The sequence below is a fragment of the Pongo pygmaeus genome, chromosome X (genome assembly GCF_028885625.2).
Source record: "Pongo pygmaeus isolate AG05252 chromosome X, NHGRI_mPonPyg2-v2.0_pri, whole genome shotgun sequence".
NCBI classification, from domain to species: domain Eukaryota; kingdom Metazoa; phylum Chordata; class Mammalia; order Primates; family Hominidae; genus Pongo; species Pongo pygmaeus.
In genome coordinates, this window is record NC_072396.2 from 124,803,745 (window position 1) to 124,822,634 (window position 18,890).

General features: G+C 40.2%; 1 long non-coding RNA gene and 1 pseudogene across 2 annotated transcripts in view; both read left to right on the forward strand.

The window, feature by feature from the left end:
• LOC129024347 (uncharacterized) overlaps positions 1–18,890 on the forward strand; it is a 47,438-nt gene that overhangs the window by 16,969 nt on the left and 11,579 nt on the right. The gene's annotated exons all lie outside the window — the stretch shown is intronic.
• LOC129025620 (small nucleolar RNA U3) lies at positions 17,377–17,459 on the forward strand (annotated as a pseudogene).

Genomic DNA, 18,890 nt, shown 5'->3' on the forward strand with positions numbered 1-18,890 from the left:
AAGATCGCTTACAGCCTAGGAGTTTCAGACCAGCCTGGGCAACATGGTGAAAACCTATCTCTACAAAAAATACAAAAAGTAGCTCGGTGTGGTGGGCACGCACCTGTAGTCCCAGCTACTAGGGAGGCTGAGGCGGGAGGATTGCTTGAGCCCAGGAGGTCAAAGATACAGTGAACCGTGAGTGTGCCACTGCACTCCAGCCTCGGCCAAAGTGAGACGCCGTTTCAAAAGAAAAAAAGAAAAGGAAAGAAAAAGAAAAGAAAGAAAGGCAGATGGAAAGCAGATGGATAGGTGACTAAATTATTTTAGCTAGCCCCAGTAGAAGCACTCATCATAATCCCATGGACGTTCTAAGTGCTTTACGTATGTTACTCCAGCAAAAGAGGTCTATTATTTGTAGAGACTAAACAAGAGACATCTGGATGCTCATTATGTAGCTTTATTTGTAAAAGTTCATTGAGCAGTACACTTATAATTTGTGAATTTCTTTTTTTTTTTTTTTTGAGACAGAGTTTTGCTCTTGTTGCCCAGGCTGGAGTGCAATGATGCAATCTCAGCTCACTGTAACCTCCACCTTCCGGGTTCAAGCGATTCACCTGCCTCAGCCTTCCTGAGTAGCTGGGATTATAGGCATGCGCCAACACACCCGGCTAATTTTGTATTCTTAGTAGAGACGGGGTTTCTCCATGTTGGTCATGGCTGGTCTCGAACTCCCGACCTCAGGTGATCTGCCTGCCTCAGCCTCCCAAAGTGCTGGGATTACAGGCATGAACCACTGCGCCCAGCCAATGATTTGTGCATTTCTGTATGTTATTTATCAATAAAACATTTTTAAAATAGACTAAAATGCAAATAAGTGAAAATGAACCACAGAGGTTATAGACTTAGAGACAAGTAGGGAAAGTAGAGTATGCTAGACTGAAAATAGGAGGAATAAAGTCTGGGATTCTATTTCTCATATCTAGTTCTTGGAATATAAGCAGCCAGTCTTATATCCCAGATAGGAGATTTAAAGGATCCTTCTCTGAAGAATTGAGCCACATCAAAGAATAGTCTACTGGTACAGGTACCTCAACGAAAAAGCATCCTGCTATCCAATTGACATACATCAAAGCCCACCCCTTCTCCCAGGCATTCAGAACTTCCAGCCAGCTTTTTAGTGCCTCACTCTTAAATATGAACAAATCACTAAAGATTTCAAACAACTTAAGGAAGGTTCCAACGTGAAAACCAGAAGTGAAACAAAAGCCAAAAAACAGAAAAGGGGAGGTGGGAGAAAATATAAACAATGACAAGAACAAATAAAAACATTTTAAAAAGCTGGGCGTGGAGGCTCACGCCTGTAGTCCCAACACTTTGGGAGGCTGTGGTGGGCGGATTACTTGAGGTCAGGAGATAGAGACCAGCCTGGCGAACATGGTGAAACCCCGTCTCTACAAAAATACAAAAGATTAGCCGGGCATGGTGGCGCACGCCTATAATCCCAGCTGCTCCGGAGGCTCAGGCAGGAGAATCACTTGAACCCAGGAGGCAGAGGTTGCAGTGAGCCGAGATCGCACCACTGCACTCCAGCAACACTGTCTCCAAAAAAATAAATAAATAAATACTTAAAAAACATAAAAAAAGCCCTACTAAGCTTCTACTCCAGTATATGCAGAAAGATAAAAGATAGTGTTATATTCATAAAATATGAAGCATGAGGGAGAAAGAGCCCCACATGGAGGCATACCATTGTAAAATTTCAGAGTATTAAAGCAGACCTTAAAAGCTTCCAGAGGTAGGAAGAAGTAAAAGTTTCCATACAAAGGATCAAGAATAAGAATGGCATTTGGCTTCTCAATAGAAATCAGTAAAGCTGAAAGACAGCGGAAACATACTTCAAAATTATTAGTGAATATGATTTCCAATGTAGAATTCTATATTCAGTCAACATATCAATTGAGTTTTAAGGTAGAATAAATACATTTTCAGTCATGCAGTGCTTAAATAATTTTCCTCCCATGCACACACTCACAAGAAGTGACTAGAAGACATGCTCCACTAAAACTAAAGGGCAAACCAAGAAAGAGGAAGACATGGCATCCAGGAAACAGATGATCTGACACAGGATATTGAAGTAGGAAGACAGAGGCATCTAAGAAAATAAAATGGAATGGATAGATCATCTATTAATTTAACTGTCTATAAAATTATATTGAAAGTCTGGCTTCCTTCTCAGAAACCCAGCCCCCTCACCCCTCATTCACCCTAGAGGAAAAATAAAGAAGCTCTGTTTGATAGTTTGGGATGATTTAGCCATAGGTACAGACAGGGCTGCCATATATAACTGCATAAATTATGCACTGCACAACTCCACAGAGCACCATAGAAAACGAAGCAAATGAAAAGGAGAGGCAATTGTTAAATCCAGGAAAAGCAAATGTTTAAGAAAGGAAATGTAATTATAATATATTACGTGGCTCATCAGTTAATTATTTACACATAATAGTTTATCCAAAAGTTGCTATAACTCTGTTGAGAGGATGAGGAGGAGAGACTTGGGGGGAAGATAAGAAAGCCTAAATAGATTATGGTACATCCATGTAGTAGAACACCGCAGCCATTACAAAGAAAATGATGGCGCTGTATGTATCCATCTGAAAGGTGTCTGTGATACATTAAGTGAGGCATAAAACCAGTTGTAGCCCAATGTCTATTGACTAATCCTATTTTTGTTTTAAATATACAAATAAAGGTATATGCATTCTGGTGTATCTGCTGATGGCCCTGGTGAGTGAGTGAAGTAAATTGTGGGAGAGAGGTTGTAGCATGTCCAATAGAGGCCTCATCTCTAATTCCTAAGGACAACACCTAGGGAGTCCTAGTGGTGGTTGATGGTCTCTAAGAGTTGTTGGTGGCATTTGCATTAAAGACCTCTCCTCGGCCGGGCACGGTGGCTCACGTCTGTAATCCCAGCACTTTGGGAGGCCAAGGCGGGCAGATCATGAGGTCAGGAGTTCGAGACCAGCCTGACCAACATGGTGAAACCCCGTCTCTACTAAAAATACAAAAATTAGTCATGCATGGTGGTGTGTGCCTGCAATCCCAGCTACTCAGGAGGCTGAAGCAGGAGAATCGCTTGAACCCGGGAGGCAGAGATTGCAGTGAGCTGAGATCACGCCACTGCACTCCAATGTGAGCGACAGATTGAGACTCCGTCTCAAAAAACAAACAAAACAAAACAAAACAAAACAAAAAAACCTCTCTTCTTGGTGCTGAGAGTGACTCTATTAGAAGCCTAAGTGAGGAGAGCCTAGTCTTTAAAACCAGAGTTCCCTGGTTGTTAGAAGGATGATCTCTGGGCTGCTCTGCAATGTTGGCTCCGCTAGGACTCAGGGATTCAGGGCTGTCTCTTGGTGCAGTGGAAAGTGGGGAGCAAAGACTGCTGTCATAGAAGGCCTACTTTAGCAAAGTCTCTCTGAGTTTCAACTGACCTTTCAGACCTGTGCGTGGAATTGGGAGACACTTCAGAAGGCAGAGGCCTTGTCTCTGGGCATTGTGATTAGCACCAGCAGAGGCCACCATAATTGGTAATATGGTTCTGCAGCCTATGCCCCCCACACAGCTATGTGTGGGGAAATGAAATCTAGCCCATACTGTACTAGTCATTCAAGCCTCGTGTCCTAATTCAGGGGCGCCATGGTCAGCAGAGAAAGGCAAACTTTCTTATGACTGGCCTATCCAAAGAGGTGCATTTTTCCAATTAATCTACCCCAAGGGGAGACTATATTTTTTGCAATGTTTCTGCTCCGAAGGTCATGCCCTTTTCTAATTTGCCCTAAGGGGTCTTATGTGCTAGCTGTAGCCTTTGCTCTTTCTAAAACACTGATACGCAGATTGTAGGTCCTTAAGTCCTAATGGTCCTTTATCAGAGGTCATGAATAATCATAATATAAATATTGTACAATAGTTAAAAAAGAAGAAGAAGAAGAAATCCTGAGTAATCAGAAGCCTTCCCTGGAAGAAGCCCTTTCTCCTTGCCTCTCTGAGTGAGCCCTGGCCAGTCTCCTCGCCTCAGGCAAATTGACATAAGAAAATGACTGGTCAGATTAGATCAAGATGGCAGCCTACGCACCTGTAACTTTGTTCTCATCCTCCCTGCTTCAAATCCCTTAAAATATTACAATGGCAAAATAAACAAGAGCAGTATAATTAAAGGAAAGTGTACCATCAGCAGTCCAGAAATTGTGAAGAATCCCCTGAGGATAGAAATCAGTTAGAATCATATTGATAAGAGAGGAAGAGAAGCCTGGTCCAAAACCTGCAGGAGAAGATTACGGGAGTAAATCCAGAGAAAATCAAATTTCAGAATAAATAAATGCAAACGCATGGGAAGGGGGAACTTCCAGTTAATTAAAGAATTCCATTCACTACAATTGGAATGGAGCAGTTAAAAAAAAACAAACAAGAACTGTATTCAGAAAAGAAGGGTCACTTCTGTGGCTGTTTCTGTCCTTCCTTCCCCCCAACTTATTCCAAGGTTAAAACCTAGAATTTCACACTAAAGAAAGCGAACTACTTGCTTCCAAAAGTTTGCTAATGTGAGCGTAGGATCCTAGAAAAACGAAAACAACAGAACAGACCTTTGTGTAATCTGGACTTTCAGGAAATATAGGGAAAAAAACCGAAGCAGTTTTGATCATGAGAGAAATACCCTCCTGAGTAATACCAGTGAAACTGCCTTTGCAAAATTATGACAGTAAAAGGCCTTTATGCTTTTTCCCTTCTTGGATCTTGTTTTTTGAGGAAAAGGTTTTTTTCTTCCCAGTTGACTGAATTATGTTTCTCCATTTACTTCTGTCTGCCCTCTTGCCACCCTTGATGCCCACATGAGAGGACCTAAGATGATTCCTAACAGCATGGGACCCCTCAGGAAAAACAGAAGGCACCACAGACTCTGTTTTGGGTGGAACCTCTGTTTTCCTCATGGAACCCCAGGAGTCATAAGCAAACAGATTAGATATAAGGCTCTACTCTGTTTTGCAATGTAATACCTGACCTTTTTACTTTGCATATTGAGATAGCTTTTAGCCTTGGTATGTAATAGCTAGGTAGGAGATATACTTTTAGGGATGGTTAATGGCAGTTATGGGGGGACACTTGGTTCTTTGCATGTTTGGATAATAAAATAATGCTTTTGGTCACCTGGAAGGTATGGAAACATTCCCAGCCCGCACTGAGAGGTAAGGCTCTGATATGGTTTTGCTGTGTCCCTACCCAAAATCTCATCTTGAATTGTAATCAAAATTGTAATCCCCACGTATTGGGGGAAGGTCCTCATGGGAGGTGATTAGATCTTGGGGGTGGTTCCCTCATGCTGTTCTCATGAGAGTGAGTGAGTTATCATGAGATCTGATGGTTTTCTAAGGGGATTCTCCCCACTTTGCTCTGCACTTCTCTCTCCTGCGCTCTGTGAAGAAGGAGGTGTTTGCTTCCATTTCTGCTGTGAGTTGTAAGTTTCCTGAGGCCTTCCCAGCCACGTGGAACTGTGAGTCAATTAAACCTCTTCCCTTTATAAATTACCCAGTCTCAGGTATGTCCTTACAGCAGCGTGAGAATGGACTAATACAGGCTCTCATGGGGGATGGCCTGATTATAGAATGGGTTGATTGGCTTTGGTTTGGCCACCAGCCTCAGAGGAATGCCTTTGCAGTGGGATTCAGGTAAAAGCATTGTGTTGTGTCATCCCACAGTATTTAGTTTTTCTGGGGGACCCAGACTTTGGTGTGAAAATGGGATCCTTGATTTTTGGGGATTTGTTCTGCCTTGCAGCTGTGACTGCCTATTAGGCCCTAGAAACTGCATGCCTCCTTGACCCTGTTCCTTAAAAGGCTCCATCTTAAAGCCAGTAGTCCAATGAAGAAACTTACATCTTTAAGGAAATGTCCACATGTAAGGGTGTCTGCTTTTCCTGGCTGTCTTAACTGAACTTTTACTTGCACCATTTTTTCCTTGGTTTGAGTAAAATATGAATCGTCTATCTTGTTTCACCTAAGAATTGTCCCTTTAGAAATGCAAATTTAGAGTTGCCTTGCCGACAATTGTTCAGGGCAGGGAACAAGTAATTAAGAGACTGGTCTGAAATGGAGAAAAGAAATTTAAAAACTGGCAAATGAAGAATCTTATAACTCTACCAGATCTGCTTTTGTCTGTCTGTCTATACATTTATATGTGTCCTGTGTGTGATGTTTCAATAACCAAAATATATGAAAGAGCTCTAATTAATTGGCTTCAATAAATATAAACACTTGAAAAAATAGAAACTTTAATGCTTTTTAGTTCATGTGGCATTAGTAATCTTTGGTAAATATAGTTTTAAGATTTTTGGTAAAATAAAATAAAGATGTCTTCAGAATTTAGACATTTATTCTGAATCAGGCAGGTCAGACAGTCTTTGTCAGATGTTTTAAGGTCATAAACTGCTACTATGACATTTTTGATAATTGTTTGACTTGTCTGTTTTACAGCCATTAGATTCTAGGTAAGGCCTGGGGACATATGGAGTTAACTGTGTCCCCTAGCTAGTCTGGAAAGAGTCAGACATTGTCTACAGCTCTGTCCTTGTCCTGGGCTCTGAAATCTGATACACTGTCAAAGTTGCTTACTTACTAAGTTTCTCACTAGAATAAAAATTGCTGAGAGTTAACATTGTAACATATGTAATTGAGATTACTGGCAAAATAGTTACATGTAAGGCATATAAAGAAAGTAGAATGTGTTTTGGTAAGAGGTTATAAGAAGGCATGGAAATATGTTTTTTTTGTTAAAAGGAAAGTAATTGTGTCTAGTTCAGAGGTTTTTATGGAATGTCCTAAGTTAAAAGAATGATAGGACAAAACTGAAGCCTTAAGCAAGTTGTAGAAGTTTGTAAAACATTGATCTTATAAAGGAAGTTCTGTGTGTGAACAAGTTGGACACAATTTGAAGGGGATTATTTAGTTTTTCTATAAATTAAACATAAAAATAAAAAGCATATCTGGGTCCATGTGCCAGAATAACAGGGTTTCTTTGGAGCATCGATCTGCTCTTTAATAGAAAATTGTAAAGAGTTATAAAAGGTTTACAAAAATTTTAACTTATGGTCAAACTGATTAAGATTGGACAGATTTGTTTATAAAGTTTTATTAAAATAGGTTTAACATTAATAGTATACTAATGCAAAGGCAAAATTTGGTTTTCTCTTTTGATCAAGATTTTCATGTAATATTAAAATAATAAAGATTTGTGTTTGCCTTTTGGGTAAACTGCAGGACAAAAGGAAAAAAGAAAGGAGAGAGAAGAGACAGATTCAGTTGGTCCCATGCTGTCTTTATTGGGTCTTGTTGTTTGGAAAGCTGGGTCTCCCAATGAGTAAAGATTTTTGCCTTTTTGAAATTTTTTCAGTTATCACTTTGGCTAATTGAATGACCTGTGATCCTATTTTCTGATATCAAGTGTTTTTAATCATTGATATTTGGCAGATCTTCCAAAATAAAAATTTCAAGTTCTAAATTCAGTCCTTTTGTCCTCATTAATTTTTTTAAGATATTGCGTCCCCTGATGTCCAAAAGAGACATATTTGGCTTATTTGGTATGTTACAATCATACAGGGAGCATTGTCATGTGTGAAATGGCATTTGGCTTTCTTTGGGATGTATTTTTATGAATGTGTTATTAATGTGTGTTCTAGAATTATGTGAGATCCTATAATTTTAATATGACTTATGTATGTTATCAGTAATAATTATGATTATTATGTTAGATTGTTGTATGCCACAAAATAACCAAATTTCTTTGTTAATTGTGTCTTTAACCATGGGTGTTCTGATTCTCTTGTCATCTACAATTGATTTGCTTTGATCCTTTTCAAAAGGTGGTTTTATATTCGGCTATGGGACTCTGACAGGGGCTCTTGAATGCAGTTTCCTGATAACTTTAGAAATTGTGTCATTGGAATAAAGAAAAAAACTTTCAGGGCTCTCATGGAGAGCTTATGTGTCCATAAGGATTGTTGGCCCAATATCAAATAGAGCAGGAGTTAATCACGTGGACTGAACTAATAGAAGACTGAAATTATCTTTTTATGACTTTTTGCTTAAAATGTTGCTGATCCTTTTTGTTTTGCTTTTCAGAGTTAAGAAAACATTTTTCTTTTTAAACATTTTAAAATTCTTTTGAGACAGTCTCGCTCTGTCACCCAGGCTGGAGTACAGTGGTGTGATCTTGGCTCACTGCAACCTCTGCCTCCTGGTTCAAGCAATTCTCCTGTCTCAGCCTCCCAAGTAGCTGGGATTACAGGCACACATGACCACACCCAACTAATTTTTATATTTTTAGTAGAAGCAGGGTTTTGCCATGTTGCCTAGGCTGCTCTCAAGCTCCTGTCCCCAAGTGGTCCACCTACCTCAGCCTCCCAAAGTGCTGGGATTACAGGCACTCGTGACCACACCCAGCTAATTTTTGTATTTTTAGTAGAAACGGGGTTTTGCCATGTTGCCCAGGCTGGTCTCAAACTCCTGTCCCCAACTGATCCATCCACTTCAGCCTCCCAAAGTGCTGGGATTACAGGTGAGAGCCACCATACCTGGCCAACTTTTTTTTTCTTTTGAGCTATTCGACAGCTTTTAACAATTGAGTAGAGTATACTCCTGTGAACAAAATTTGGAGCATATTTCTTTGTCTCTACCTGACTTCTCCAGAATTTGCAAACTATTTGTGATTATTCTTAACTTATGGCAATATAGTTATTTGTATAAGTTCAATACGAATCCATTTTCTTTTGTAACAGAACACAATTCAGGACACTGGTTACATTACCAAGACTTTTACTGTAATGACATGTTTTCAGACTGTATTGGCAAATTGAGGTTTACCTATAGAACTGATAAGAGCCCCTTAGAAAAACTGGCCTCTACTTTGTCCTTTACAGGGTTCCAAACCTGTGGCAAGTAAAGAATGTTACTTTCTGACAGGACCAGGAACTCCAAGTTATTTTGGTACCTTGAGAAGACAGCAATTCACCCAATTCACACAGTTATCTGCAGGTACAAATAAATCCCTGGCTGGGCTCAAGAGGCTGTTAAAAGGTCTAATCTGAGATTCCTTATGAGAAGTTCCAGCAACGCCAGGTTTGTTTGTTTTTTTTAAAGCCTTTATGGCAAATAATTTTTCTTGTTGCACTTTATGCAAATAATTAAGCTAAGCATAATAAGACTCATACTTATTTTGCAAATAAATTGGTCCTACTATGATTTGTCTTTGGTAGAATTGAAAAACTGGAGAGAGAAAAATTATGTTTTGGAAAAACGTAGTATACCTGTTACTAGATTCCAGCTAATTGTTTTTGGATTCCAGTCCATTGTTTTTGAGTCTCTGCCGATGACCCAATATATGATTGGTTCTCAAGGTCATTCACCTAGGTCCCTCAAGACTTCACATCATTTCTACAGTGACACCTGAAGCTAGGATTTTTACTCCTTATGTTAGGGCTTATTATTTATTTTAAGTCTGCTGTTCACTTAAGTACTATACTAAAGTTGTAGATAAGAGTGCTAATGTTTTGTTATGCAGACCTTGGGATCCTAACTAGGCACTTGTGAATACATACAAACAACTGCAAGACAGTTTCACTCCTCTTACCCTGGGGCAAACCCTACTCCAACTATGTCCCATCAGCAGGAAGAAGTTGGAGTAGTCATCCGCCTTTTCCCATCTCTGTAACTCACACCTCAGGATTGAAGTGTGCTGAAATCCAAAGGTGGGATTGAAACTGACTTTACAAAATTATGACAGTAAAAGAAGTCTGACATGGATAACTCCATCTTGCTCCTAACCTCTAAGCTGTCTTTGCTCACTACTGGGCGCAGGCCAAGCTAACCACAGGAGGAATTTAGTTTATAGCTTAACTTAAAATTAAGGATGATAATAGTCCCTCACTAAAACTAACTCACTCCTTGCTTAGGGCCTGAAAACTGCCTTTGTAAGACTAATGAAAGGTGACAAGATTAGGATTATGGGAGGAACTTGAATACTGCAAAAATGTAGGTGTAGTTTGTATAAACCCTTACTGCTCAGGAGTCATGTGGTCAGAGGCCAAAGGATTTGTGACTTCCCCAATTGCTCCTATGAGTAACATCACTATTATAGAGCCTAAAACTGGTGTTTTGAGATTTTTTTCAGATTTTCCGGCAACGAACTGACTCTGCCTGGACCCCTAACTTATGTCTCAACTGGTCCTGTGGCCCCACCCAGAGGTGGACTCAGCCCACGAGGACCATTTGCCACACCCCTGTGATTTCATCCCCGATCAATCAGCAGCACCCATTCCCTAGCCCGCTGTCCACCAAGTTGACCATGAAAACCCTAGCCTCAGAATTCTAAAGAGGCTGATTTGAGTTAGAACTCTGTCTCCCGTATTGCTAGCCTAGTGTCAATTAATCTTTCTTTACTGTAATACCTTGGTCTCAGTGAATTGATTTTGTCTGTGCAGTGTGCAGGAAGAGCCCACTGGGTGATTACACTAGAGCAAAATTATTTTGACAATTTGTAGGGAGGGAAGAGACCAGCCTTTCTATCTCCTCTGTACCCACCCACCTTAAAGTGAAGCCTGATAAGTCAAGACACTCAACCCACTTACACAAAGCCCTCTATCTCAGGAGACAGGCCAGTCAGGGGACACAGACCAATGTAACTGCAGAGGAGACCCAGGTAAGCTATCTTTGCTAACTGATTTATCCCTTATTCACTAGTGTGCATAGATATCAAAGGATTACCAGAAATATTTGGAGAAAAAATATAGCATAAAAGAGAAGAACCAAAATGAATAAATAGCACAATTGACCCTGCATGGATGTGGTGGGGGGGAAATAATATAAGGAACAAAACTCCAATTTTCAGATTATAATATTCACACATATTCAGAGCCTCTATTAATTACTCAAGTATGTAGTACAGCAAAATGAAAAATGAATCCAAAAAAGAGGAACATGTGGAATATAAGAAATAGTGATGAGCAAAGAAACAGTGAAGCTTTGAGCTTTCCAGATGCTAGCAAAAAGCAATAACATTTGAATTAGACAAAAATAAATTTAGAGCCAACAGTATTAAAAGAGACAAAGGGGGCTAGGCACAGTGGCTCATGCCTGTAATCCCAGCACATTGGGAGGCTGAGGTGGGAGGCCGAGGCGGGCAGATCTTCTGAGGTCAGGAGTTTGAGACTAGCCTGGCCAACATGGCGAAACCCCATCTCTACTAAAAATATGAAAACTTAGCTGGGTGTGGTGGCACGTGCCTGTAGTCCCAGCTACTCGGGAGGCTGAGGCAGGAGAATCGCTTGAACCCAGGAGGCAGAGGTTGTGTTAAGCTGAAATTGCACCACTACACTCCAGCCTGGGTGACAGAGTGAGACTCTGTCTCAAAAATTAAGAGTTGGAGTCTTGCTCTATCACCCAGGCTGGAGTGGAATCATAGCTCACTGCAGCCTTGAACTCCTGGGACCAAGCGATCCTCCCACCTCAGCCTCCTGAGTAGCTGGGATAACAGATGCATGCCACCATACCCAGCTAAGTTTTGTATTTTCTATAGAGACAGGGGTCTCACTGTGTTGCCTAGGCTGGTCTTGAACTCCTGGCCTCAGGTGATCCTCCCACCTCAGCCCCCCAAGTAGTTGGGATTACAGATATGAGCCACCATGCCTGGCAAAGGGATATTTAATATTGATAAAAGGTGCACTCCACCAAGAACACGTGACTGTCATGGACCTTTATGCACATAATGACATGAATAAGAAATATAAAGCAAAGTCTGTTAGAAATACAAGGAGAATAAACATTTACAAATAGCCAGTCATGGGGGGAGATTCCCCTCTCTTGCTCTCCCTTCTCTCCTTCCCTACTTCTCTCCTTATCTTTTTCTTGCTTTCTCCTCTTCCTTCCTCCAACAAATAGATATTTAACACCTTGTATGTATTAGGCATTGTGTTAGATACTGTGGGCACAGTACCAAGCAAAACAATCTTGGCGCCTGCCGCATGAAGCTGACAGTCTAGTGAGGGAGATAGATATTATTCAAATATTCATGCAAATACATGTAAAATTACAACTGTGATGAGTTCTCTATTAATTACTCAATTAATTATTCTGTAGGAGAGGCACACAGAATATGAGGTCAGGGAGGTTTTCCTGACCAAACAAAACTTCCTCAGAGATTTGAAGACTGCACAGGAGTTAACCAGATGAAGCGGGAAAAAAAGCATTGCAAGCAAAGAGGAAAACATGTGCAAAGACCCTCTGGCAGGAGGAAGCCCAGTGCATATGAAGGACAAAAGAAAGCCGGTGTAGCTGGGGCTCAGACATCAAGTGGAGAATTTTATGAGGCTGAAGAGGTAGATATTGGCCACGCTATGCAGGGCCTCAGAGGCTATATTAATTATTTTGTTTTTAATGCTAAGAGCAATAGGAATCATTGAAAAGTTTACAGCCTGGACAACATAGGGAGACCCCATCTCTACAAATAATAATAATAATAAATTAGCCAGGCATGTTGGTGCATGCCTGTGGTCCCAGTTACTTGGGAGGCTGTGGTGGAAGGATCACCTGAGCCCAAGAGGTCAAGCCTGCAGTGAGCCATGATCACACCACTGCACTTCAGCCTGGGTGACAGAGTGAGAACCTGTCTCAAAAAAAAAAAAAAAAAAAAAAAAAAAAGTTTAAAAGTGACAAGGCCACACTGACTGTAAAAAGTATTGGATGAGGGGCAAAAGTCAAAGCAGGGTGATCAATTAAAAAGCTATTACTGAGAAAAGAAGATATCTTAGCTAGAAGTGGTAGGAGTGGTAGACATTGAGAAAGAACAAGTAAGCTTTTTTTTTTTTCTTTGAGATGGACTCTTGCTCTGTCGCCTAGGCTGGAGTGCAGTGGAGTGATCTTGGCTCACTGCAACCTCCACCTCCCGAGTAGCTGGGATTACAGGCGTGTGCCACCATGCCTGGCTAATTTTTTTTTTTTTTTTTTGTATTTTTAGGAGAAACGGGGTTTCACCATGTTGGCCAGGCTGTTCACGAACTCCTGACCTCAAGTGATCCACCCACCTCGGCCTCCCAAAGTGCTGGAATTACAGGCATGAGCCACTGTGCCTGGCCCAAGCAAGCTTTTAGGAGACATTTAGTGGGCAAGATGAGGGACAGCACATAACAAGGATGACTTCCTAGTTTTTGGCTTGTGCAAATGGATGGATGATGGTGCCATTTACCGAGTTACAGATTACTGCAAGAGGACCTAGTTCTTGTTTTGGTTTTGGTTTGGGGGAAAGGAGGAAGGACTAGACCAGTTGGGGGCAAGTTGGTCATCTCTCTCTCTCCAGACATCCCTTCATGTGGCTAGCTAGGGTCTCCTCACAGAATGACAGACTCAGGGTAGACTTGTTACATCGTGCCTCAAGGGTCCAAGAGGGAGTGTCCCAATAAGCCCAGGTGGAGGCTGCAAGGCTTCTTATGAACTAGCCTTGTAAATCCCAGAATGTCATTTCTGCTGCATTCTTTTGGTTAAGCAAGTCCCTAAGATCAGCCCAGATTTAAGAAGAGAGGGATTAGGCTACACAGAAAGAGAAAGTGGAAAGGCCATGTGCCTCAACTAATGAACCAATATTGATTATTGTTAACTAAAGTCTATGTTTTATTCAGATTTCTTTAGTTTTTTACCTAATGTTCCTTTTTCTGTTCCAGGATCTCATCCAGGATACTATATCATATTTAGTTATTATGTCTCCTTAGATTCTCTTGGCTGTGAAAGTTTCTTAAACATTCCTTGTTTTTGATGACTTGGACAATTTTAAAAAGTCTGTTGAGGTATTTTGTAGAATTTGGGTTTGTCTGATGGTTGTTTCATAGTTAGAGGTTATGGATTTCTGGAAGGAAGATCACGAAGGTAAAGTGCCATTATCACATTATATCAAAGGTACATGACCTATCACCGATGATGTTAACCTTGATTGTGAATATAGAAAACTATTTCCAGGACTGTTGCTATAATGGGGAATAGGAAACTTTAATGGTGGTTAATGTGGTATTCCATTTATTCATTCAACAAATATTTATTGAATGTGTACCATGTGCCAGGATCTTGGATAAAACAGTGAACAAAAACAGGCAAATCCTTGCCTTCATTGAGCGTACAATCTGGTTGAGAAGAGACACAATAAATAATAACATAATAAATTTTATAGTATGTTAGAAGGTAATGCATGCTATGGAAAAATTACATCCCTGAGCAAAAGGGATGGGAGGGCAAATAACATTATTAGTGAAGTGAATAGGGCAATGCCTCATTGAGAAGGTGACATTTGAGCAAAGACTTGAAGGAAGGGAGGGATGTAGTCATTGGAGATCTAGGGTAGAGCCTTCCAGGTAGAAGGAACAGCCAGTGCAAAGATGCTAAGGTATGAACATGGCTAGTGTGTTTGAAAAATCAGAAGGAGGAGGCGGGGCACAGTGGCTTACGCCTGTAATCCCAGTGCTTTGGGAGGCCGAGGCGGGTGGATTACCTGAGGTCAGGAGTTCAGGACCAGCCTGGCCAACATGGTGAAACCCCGTCTCTACTAAAAATACAAAAAAATTAGCCCAGCATGGTGGCAGGTGCCTGTAATCCCAGCTACTCGGGAGACTGAGACAGGAGAATTGCTTGAATTCGGGAGGCAGAGGTTGCAGTGAGCCAAGATCGTGCCATTGCACTCCAGCCTGGGCGACAAGAGCGAAACTCTGTCAAAAAAAACGAAAACAAAAACAAAGAAAGAAAGAAAGAAAGAAAAGAAAAATAGCAAGTAGGTTAGTGTGACTAGAGAAGAGTCAGAGAAAGTAGGGGAGAGTAGTGGGAAATGATGTTAAAGAGATAACAGAAATCCAGACAATTAAAGACCTTGTAAGCTATTGTACAGACATTAGTTTTCTTCTAAATGAGATGGGGAACCACTGGAGATGTTTGAGCAGAGGAAAGACTTTAATTTAACTTTCATTTTTAATAGGAAAATCTGACTCGTGTTGAGAGTAGATTGTGGTAGAGGGCAGAGGTATAACACCTGTTAGGAGGCTATTGAAATAATCCAGGCAACAGATAATGATGACTTGAACCAGGATGGTAGCTGTGAGAGCTGTGAGAAGTGGGTGAATTATTGATATATTTTGAAAAGTAAATAGGATTTTTTGATTATTTGAAGATAGAATGTGAGAGAAAGAGAGGAGTCAAAGAAATACCGAAGAGTTTGGATCTAAGCAAAGGATGCAGTGCCATCCATGTGAAAGGAAGCAACTGTCATCAACTGAAGGCTGTCAGTAATATAAGTTTTTGGATGTGTGTAGAGGCAGAATGGGGAGAGACTAGAAGTACTGTTTTATTTATTTATTTATTTTATTTCAGTAGTTTTTAGGAAACAGGTGGTAGTTTTAGATATGTGCTATGAGATGTCTTTTAGATATTCAAGCAGAGAAGTCAAGTAGGTACTTGGATATACAAGTCTAGAGTTTAAGGGAGAAGTCTAGGATGGAGATATAAATGGTGTTTAAAGCCAGGAGACAAGATGAGATTATCAAGAGAGGAAGTGTGGACAGAGAAGAGAATACCAAGGATAGCATTCTGGGAGAGAAGAAGGAATCAGTGAAAGAGTCTCAGAAGGAGCAGCCTTCTGAACAAAGCTGGAGGCATCATACTATGTGACTTCAAATTATATTACAAGGCTATAATAACCAAAACAGCATGGTATTGTTATAAAAACAGACACATAGACCAATTGAACAGAATAGATAATCCAGAAATAAATCCATGTATTTATAGCCAACTGATTATAGACAAAGGCACCAAGAACATACATTGGAGAAAAGACACTGTCTTCAATAAATGGTGCTGGTGTTGTTACATGGATATATTGGGACACACACACACACACACACACACACACACACACACACCACAAATAAATGGTCCTGCAAAAATTGGATATTTATATTCAGAAGAATGAAATCCGACCCCTATCTCTCACCATATACAAAAATCAATTTAAGATGGATTAAAGACTTAAATATAATATCTAAAACTATAAAACTACTAGAGGAAAATGGGAGGAACACTTCTGGACATTTATCTAGGCAAATATTTTATGGCTAAGACCTCAAAAGCACAGGCAACAAAAACAAACAAACAAAAAGGACAAATGTGACTTAATTAAACAAAAAACTTTTGCACAGCAAAGGAAACACAAAATAAAAAGGCAACCTACGGAATGAGAAAAACATTTGCAAACTATATATCTGATAAGGGGTTAATATTCAAAATATATAAGGAACTCAACACCATAGTAAAAACAATGACAAAAACAACAACAAAGTAATTCTATTAAAAAAGTGGTCTAAGGGCATGAATAGACATCTCTCCAAAGAAGACACACAAATGGCCAAAAGATATATAAAAAATGCTCAATGTCGCTAATTATCAGGGAAATGCAAATCAAAACCACAATTAGATATCATCTGACCCCAGTTAGGATGGCTATTATTAAAAAGCAAACAACGGATGCTGGTGAGGATGCAGAGTAAAGGGAACTCATATGCACTGTTGGTGGGAATGTAAATTAGTACAGCCACTATGGAACACAGCATGGGGGTTTCTCAAAAAACTAAACATAGAACCACCATATGATCCAGCAATCTCACGACTGAGTATTTATCCAAAAGTAAAGAAATCAGTGTAACCAAAAGATACTTGCACCCCCATGTTTATTGTAGCAGTATTCATAATAGCCAGGATGCAGAATCAACCTAAATGTTCATTAACAGGCAAATGAATAAAGAAAATGTGGTATTTATATACAATGGAATACTATTCAGCCATAAAAACGAAATCCTGTCATTTGCAGCAACATGTCTGGTCATTATGTTAAGTGAAATAAGCCAGGGACAAAACGACAAATATCACATGTTTTTACTCATCTGTGGGAACTAAAAAAGCTGATCTCATGGGGGTAGAGAGTAGAATGATAGAAACCAGAGGGGGTGGGAAGTGTTTGTGGGTGGGGGGGTTGATGAAGAAAGATTGGTTAAAGGGTACAATCATACAATTACATAGAAGAAATAAGTTATAATGTTTGATAGCAGAGTAGGGTGACCATAGTTTGCAACAATGCATTGTACATTTCAAAATAGCAAGAAAAAAGGACTTTAAATGTTCCCAACACACAGAAATGATAAAGACTCGAGGTGATGGATACTCTAAATACCCTGACTTCATTAATACACATTCAATGCATGCAATGAAATACTACATATACCCTATAAATTTATGCAAATATTATGTATCAATTTAAAAGCACGTGTGTAAGACTATACTTTCAGGAGTCACTTCTATAGTTTGTTACTAGAGAAGTTTCTCTGAACAGGTAAAGATAAAAAGCACATATGTACTGGTATATAAATGCGCCAAAAATTTCTGGAAGGATATACACACAAATGTACACACAATATACACACAAAATTATTGCCAGTCATTACCTATGGGGAAGGAAGGGAAGAGTTAAGGAGGGGAGGGAGAACGAGGTGGAGTGGGGCAGGACAGGGCAGGACACAGCAGGGACACTTTAAATGTGGTAATTTAGAGAGCACAGTGTTGTGACTACTTGAGTTCAAATCCAGATTCTGGTATTTCATATCTGGGTAATCTTGGGCAAGCTATTTCTTTTTCCTCAGGTTCTTAATTCAAGAAAAGAGAAAATACTAATAGTATCTACTTTATAAGTAATTCTGAGAATTAAATGTGTTAATACCTGAACGCATTTGCAACAGTGCCTGGTACATGGTAAGTCCTCAATAAATGTTAGCTACTATGATTGTTGGCTTCTGTGTTGTTTGGATGTTATATAATGTTGGAATATTCATGTACTTCCTTTGAAAAAGCCAAGAGAAAGGGGCCAGTAGAGAGTGAGAGGTTGAAAATAGGAAAGAGGTAATAATAGGCTGAGTATGGCTAGTGAGGAGACCTGTACATGAATGGGCTCTACAATGCACATGGAGGAATTACACCTAGATTGGAAGAGGGATATCTTTCATTTTAACAGTAGAAAACAATGGCTGTGAATATATTTATAGTTTGGTAGTAGGAAGTTGGTTTCCATCTGGAGACTTCTATCTTATCTTTAAGAGGTGAATTCTTTGGGGCAGCTGAGTAGTTGGAGTTTTGAGGAAAATGAAGAAGATTGAGAAGTATCATTTGGGAAAATGAGAGAGTGAGTTGAAAATATGACAGGAATCCCCAGAAATATTGAAGGTCCACTTGACGTTGGTGACCACGAATTCAGAGTAGTAACAACCTGTTCATCTATGTGACTTTCTCTTGCAGTGCTTAACACCCCTGGGGGTAGGAGTGAGAAGAAAGGCTGTGAACCAGGTGCCAGCATCTTTGATGAATGAGTACAGGACAGCAAAGAGGTGGAGTCAAGGTGTAACCAAATATCATGAAACTCAGAGGAAGAAGGATCAGGGGGTTTTGCCTGAGGGTGGAGGAGGAATGGTTTGAAAGGTGCAGTGTGGTTGGAAGAGGATACCCACCTTACCTCCTCCATATGCAGTACGTGCGGTGTGTTGGTATAGATCACTTTCACTGGAAAGGGCTGTAAAGGAAGCTCCAACCTCATGGGAAACCTAGGAACGTGGATATTCAGGGATGAGTTTGTGGATGGCAGAAGAGTTTGTTAATCATGGAATAGTGTTCCAGGAGGCACAGCCGAAGCATGTAAGGAGTGAAGGCAGAAGTGGGAGGTCAGGGCCGGGCATGGTGGCTCACACCTGTAATCCCAGCACTTTGGGAGGCCAAGGCAGGCGGATCACCTGAGGTTGG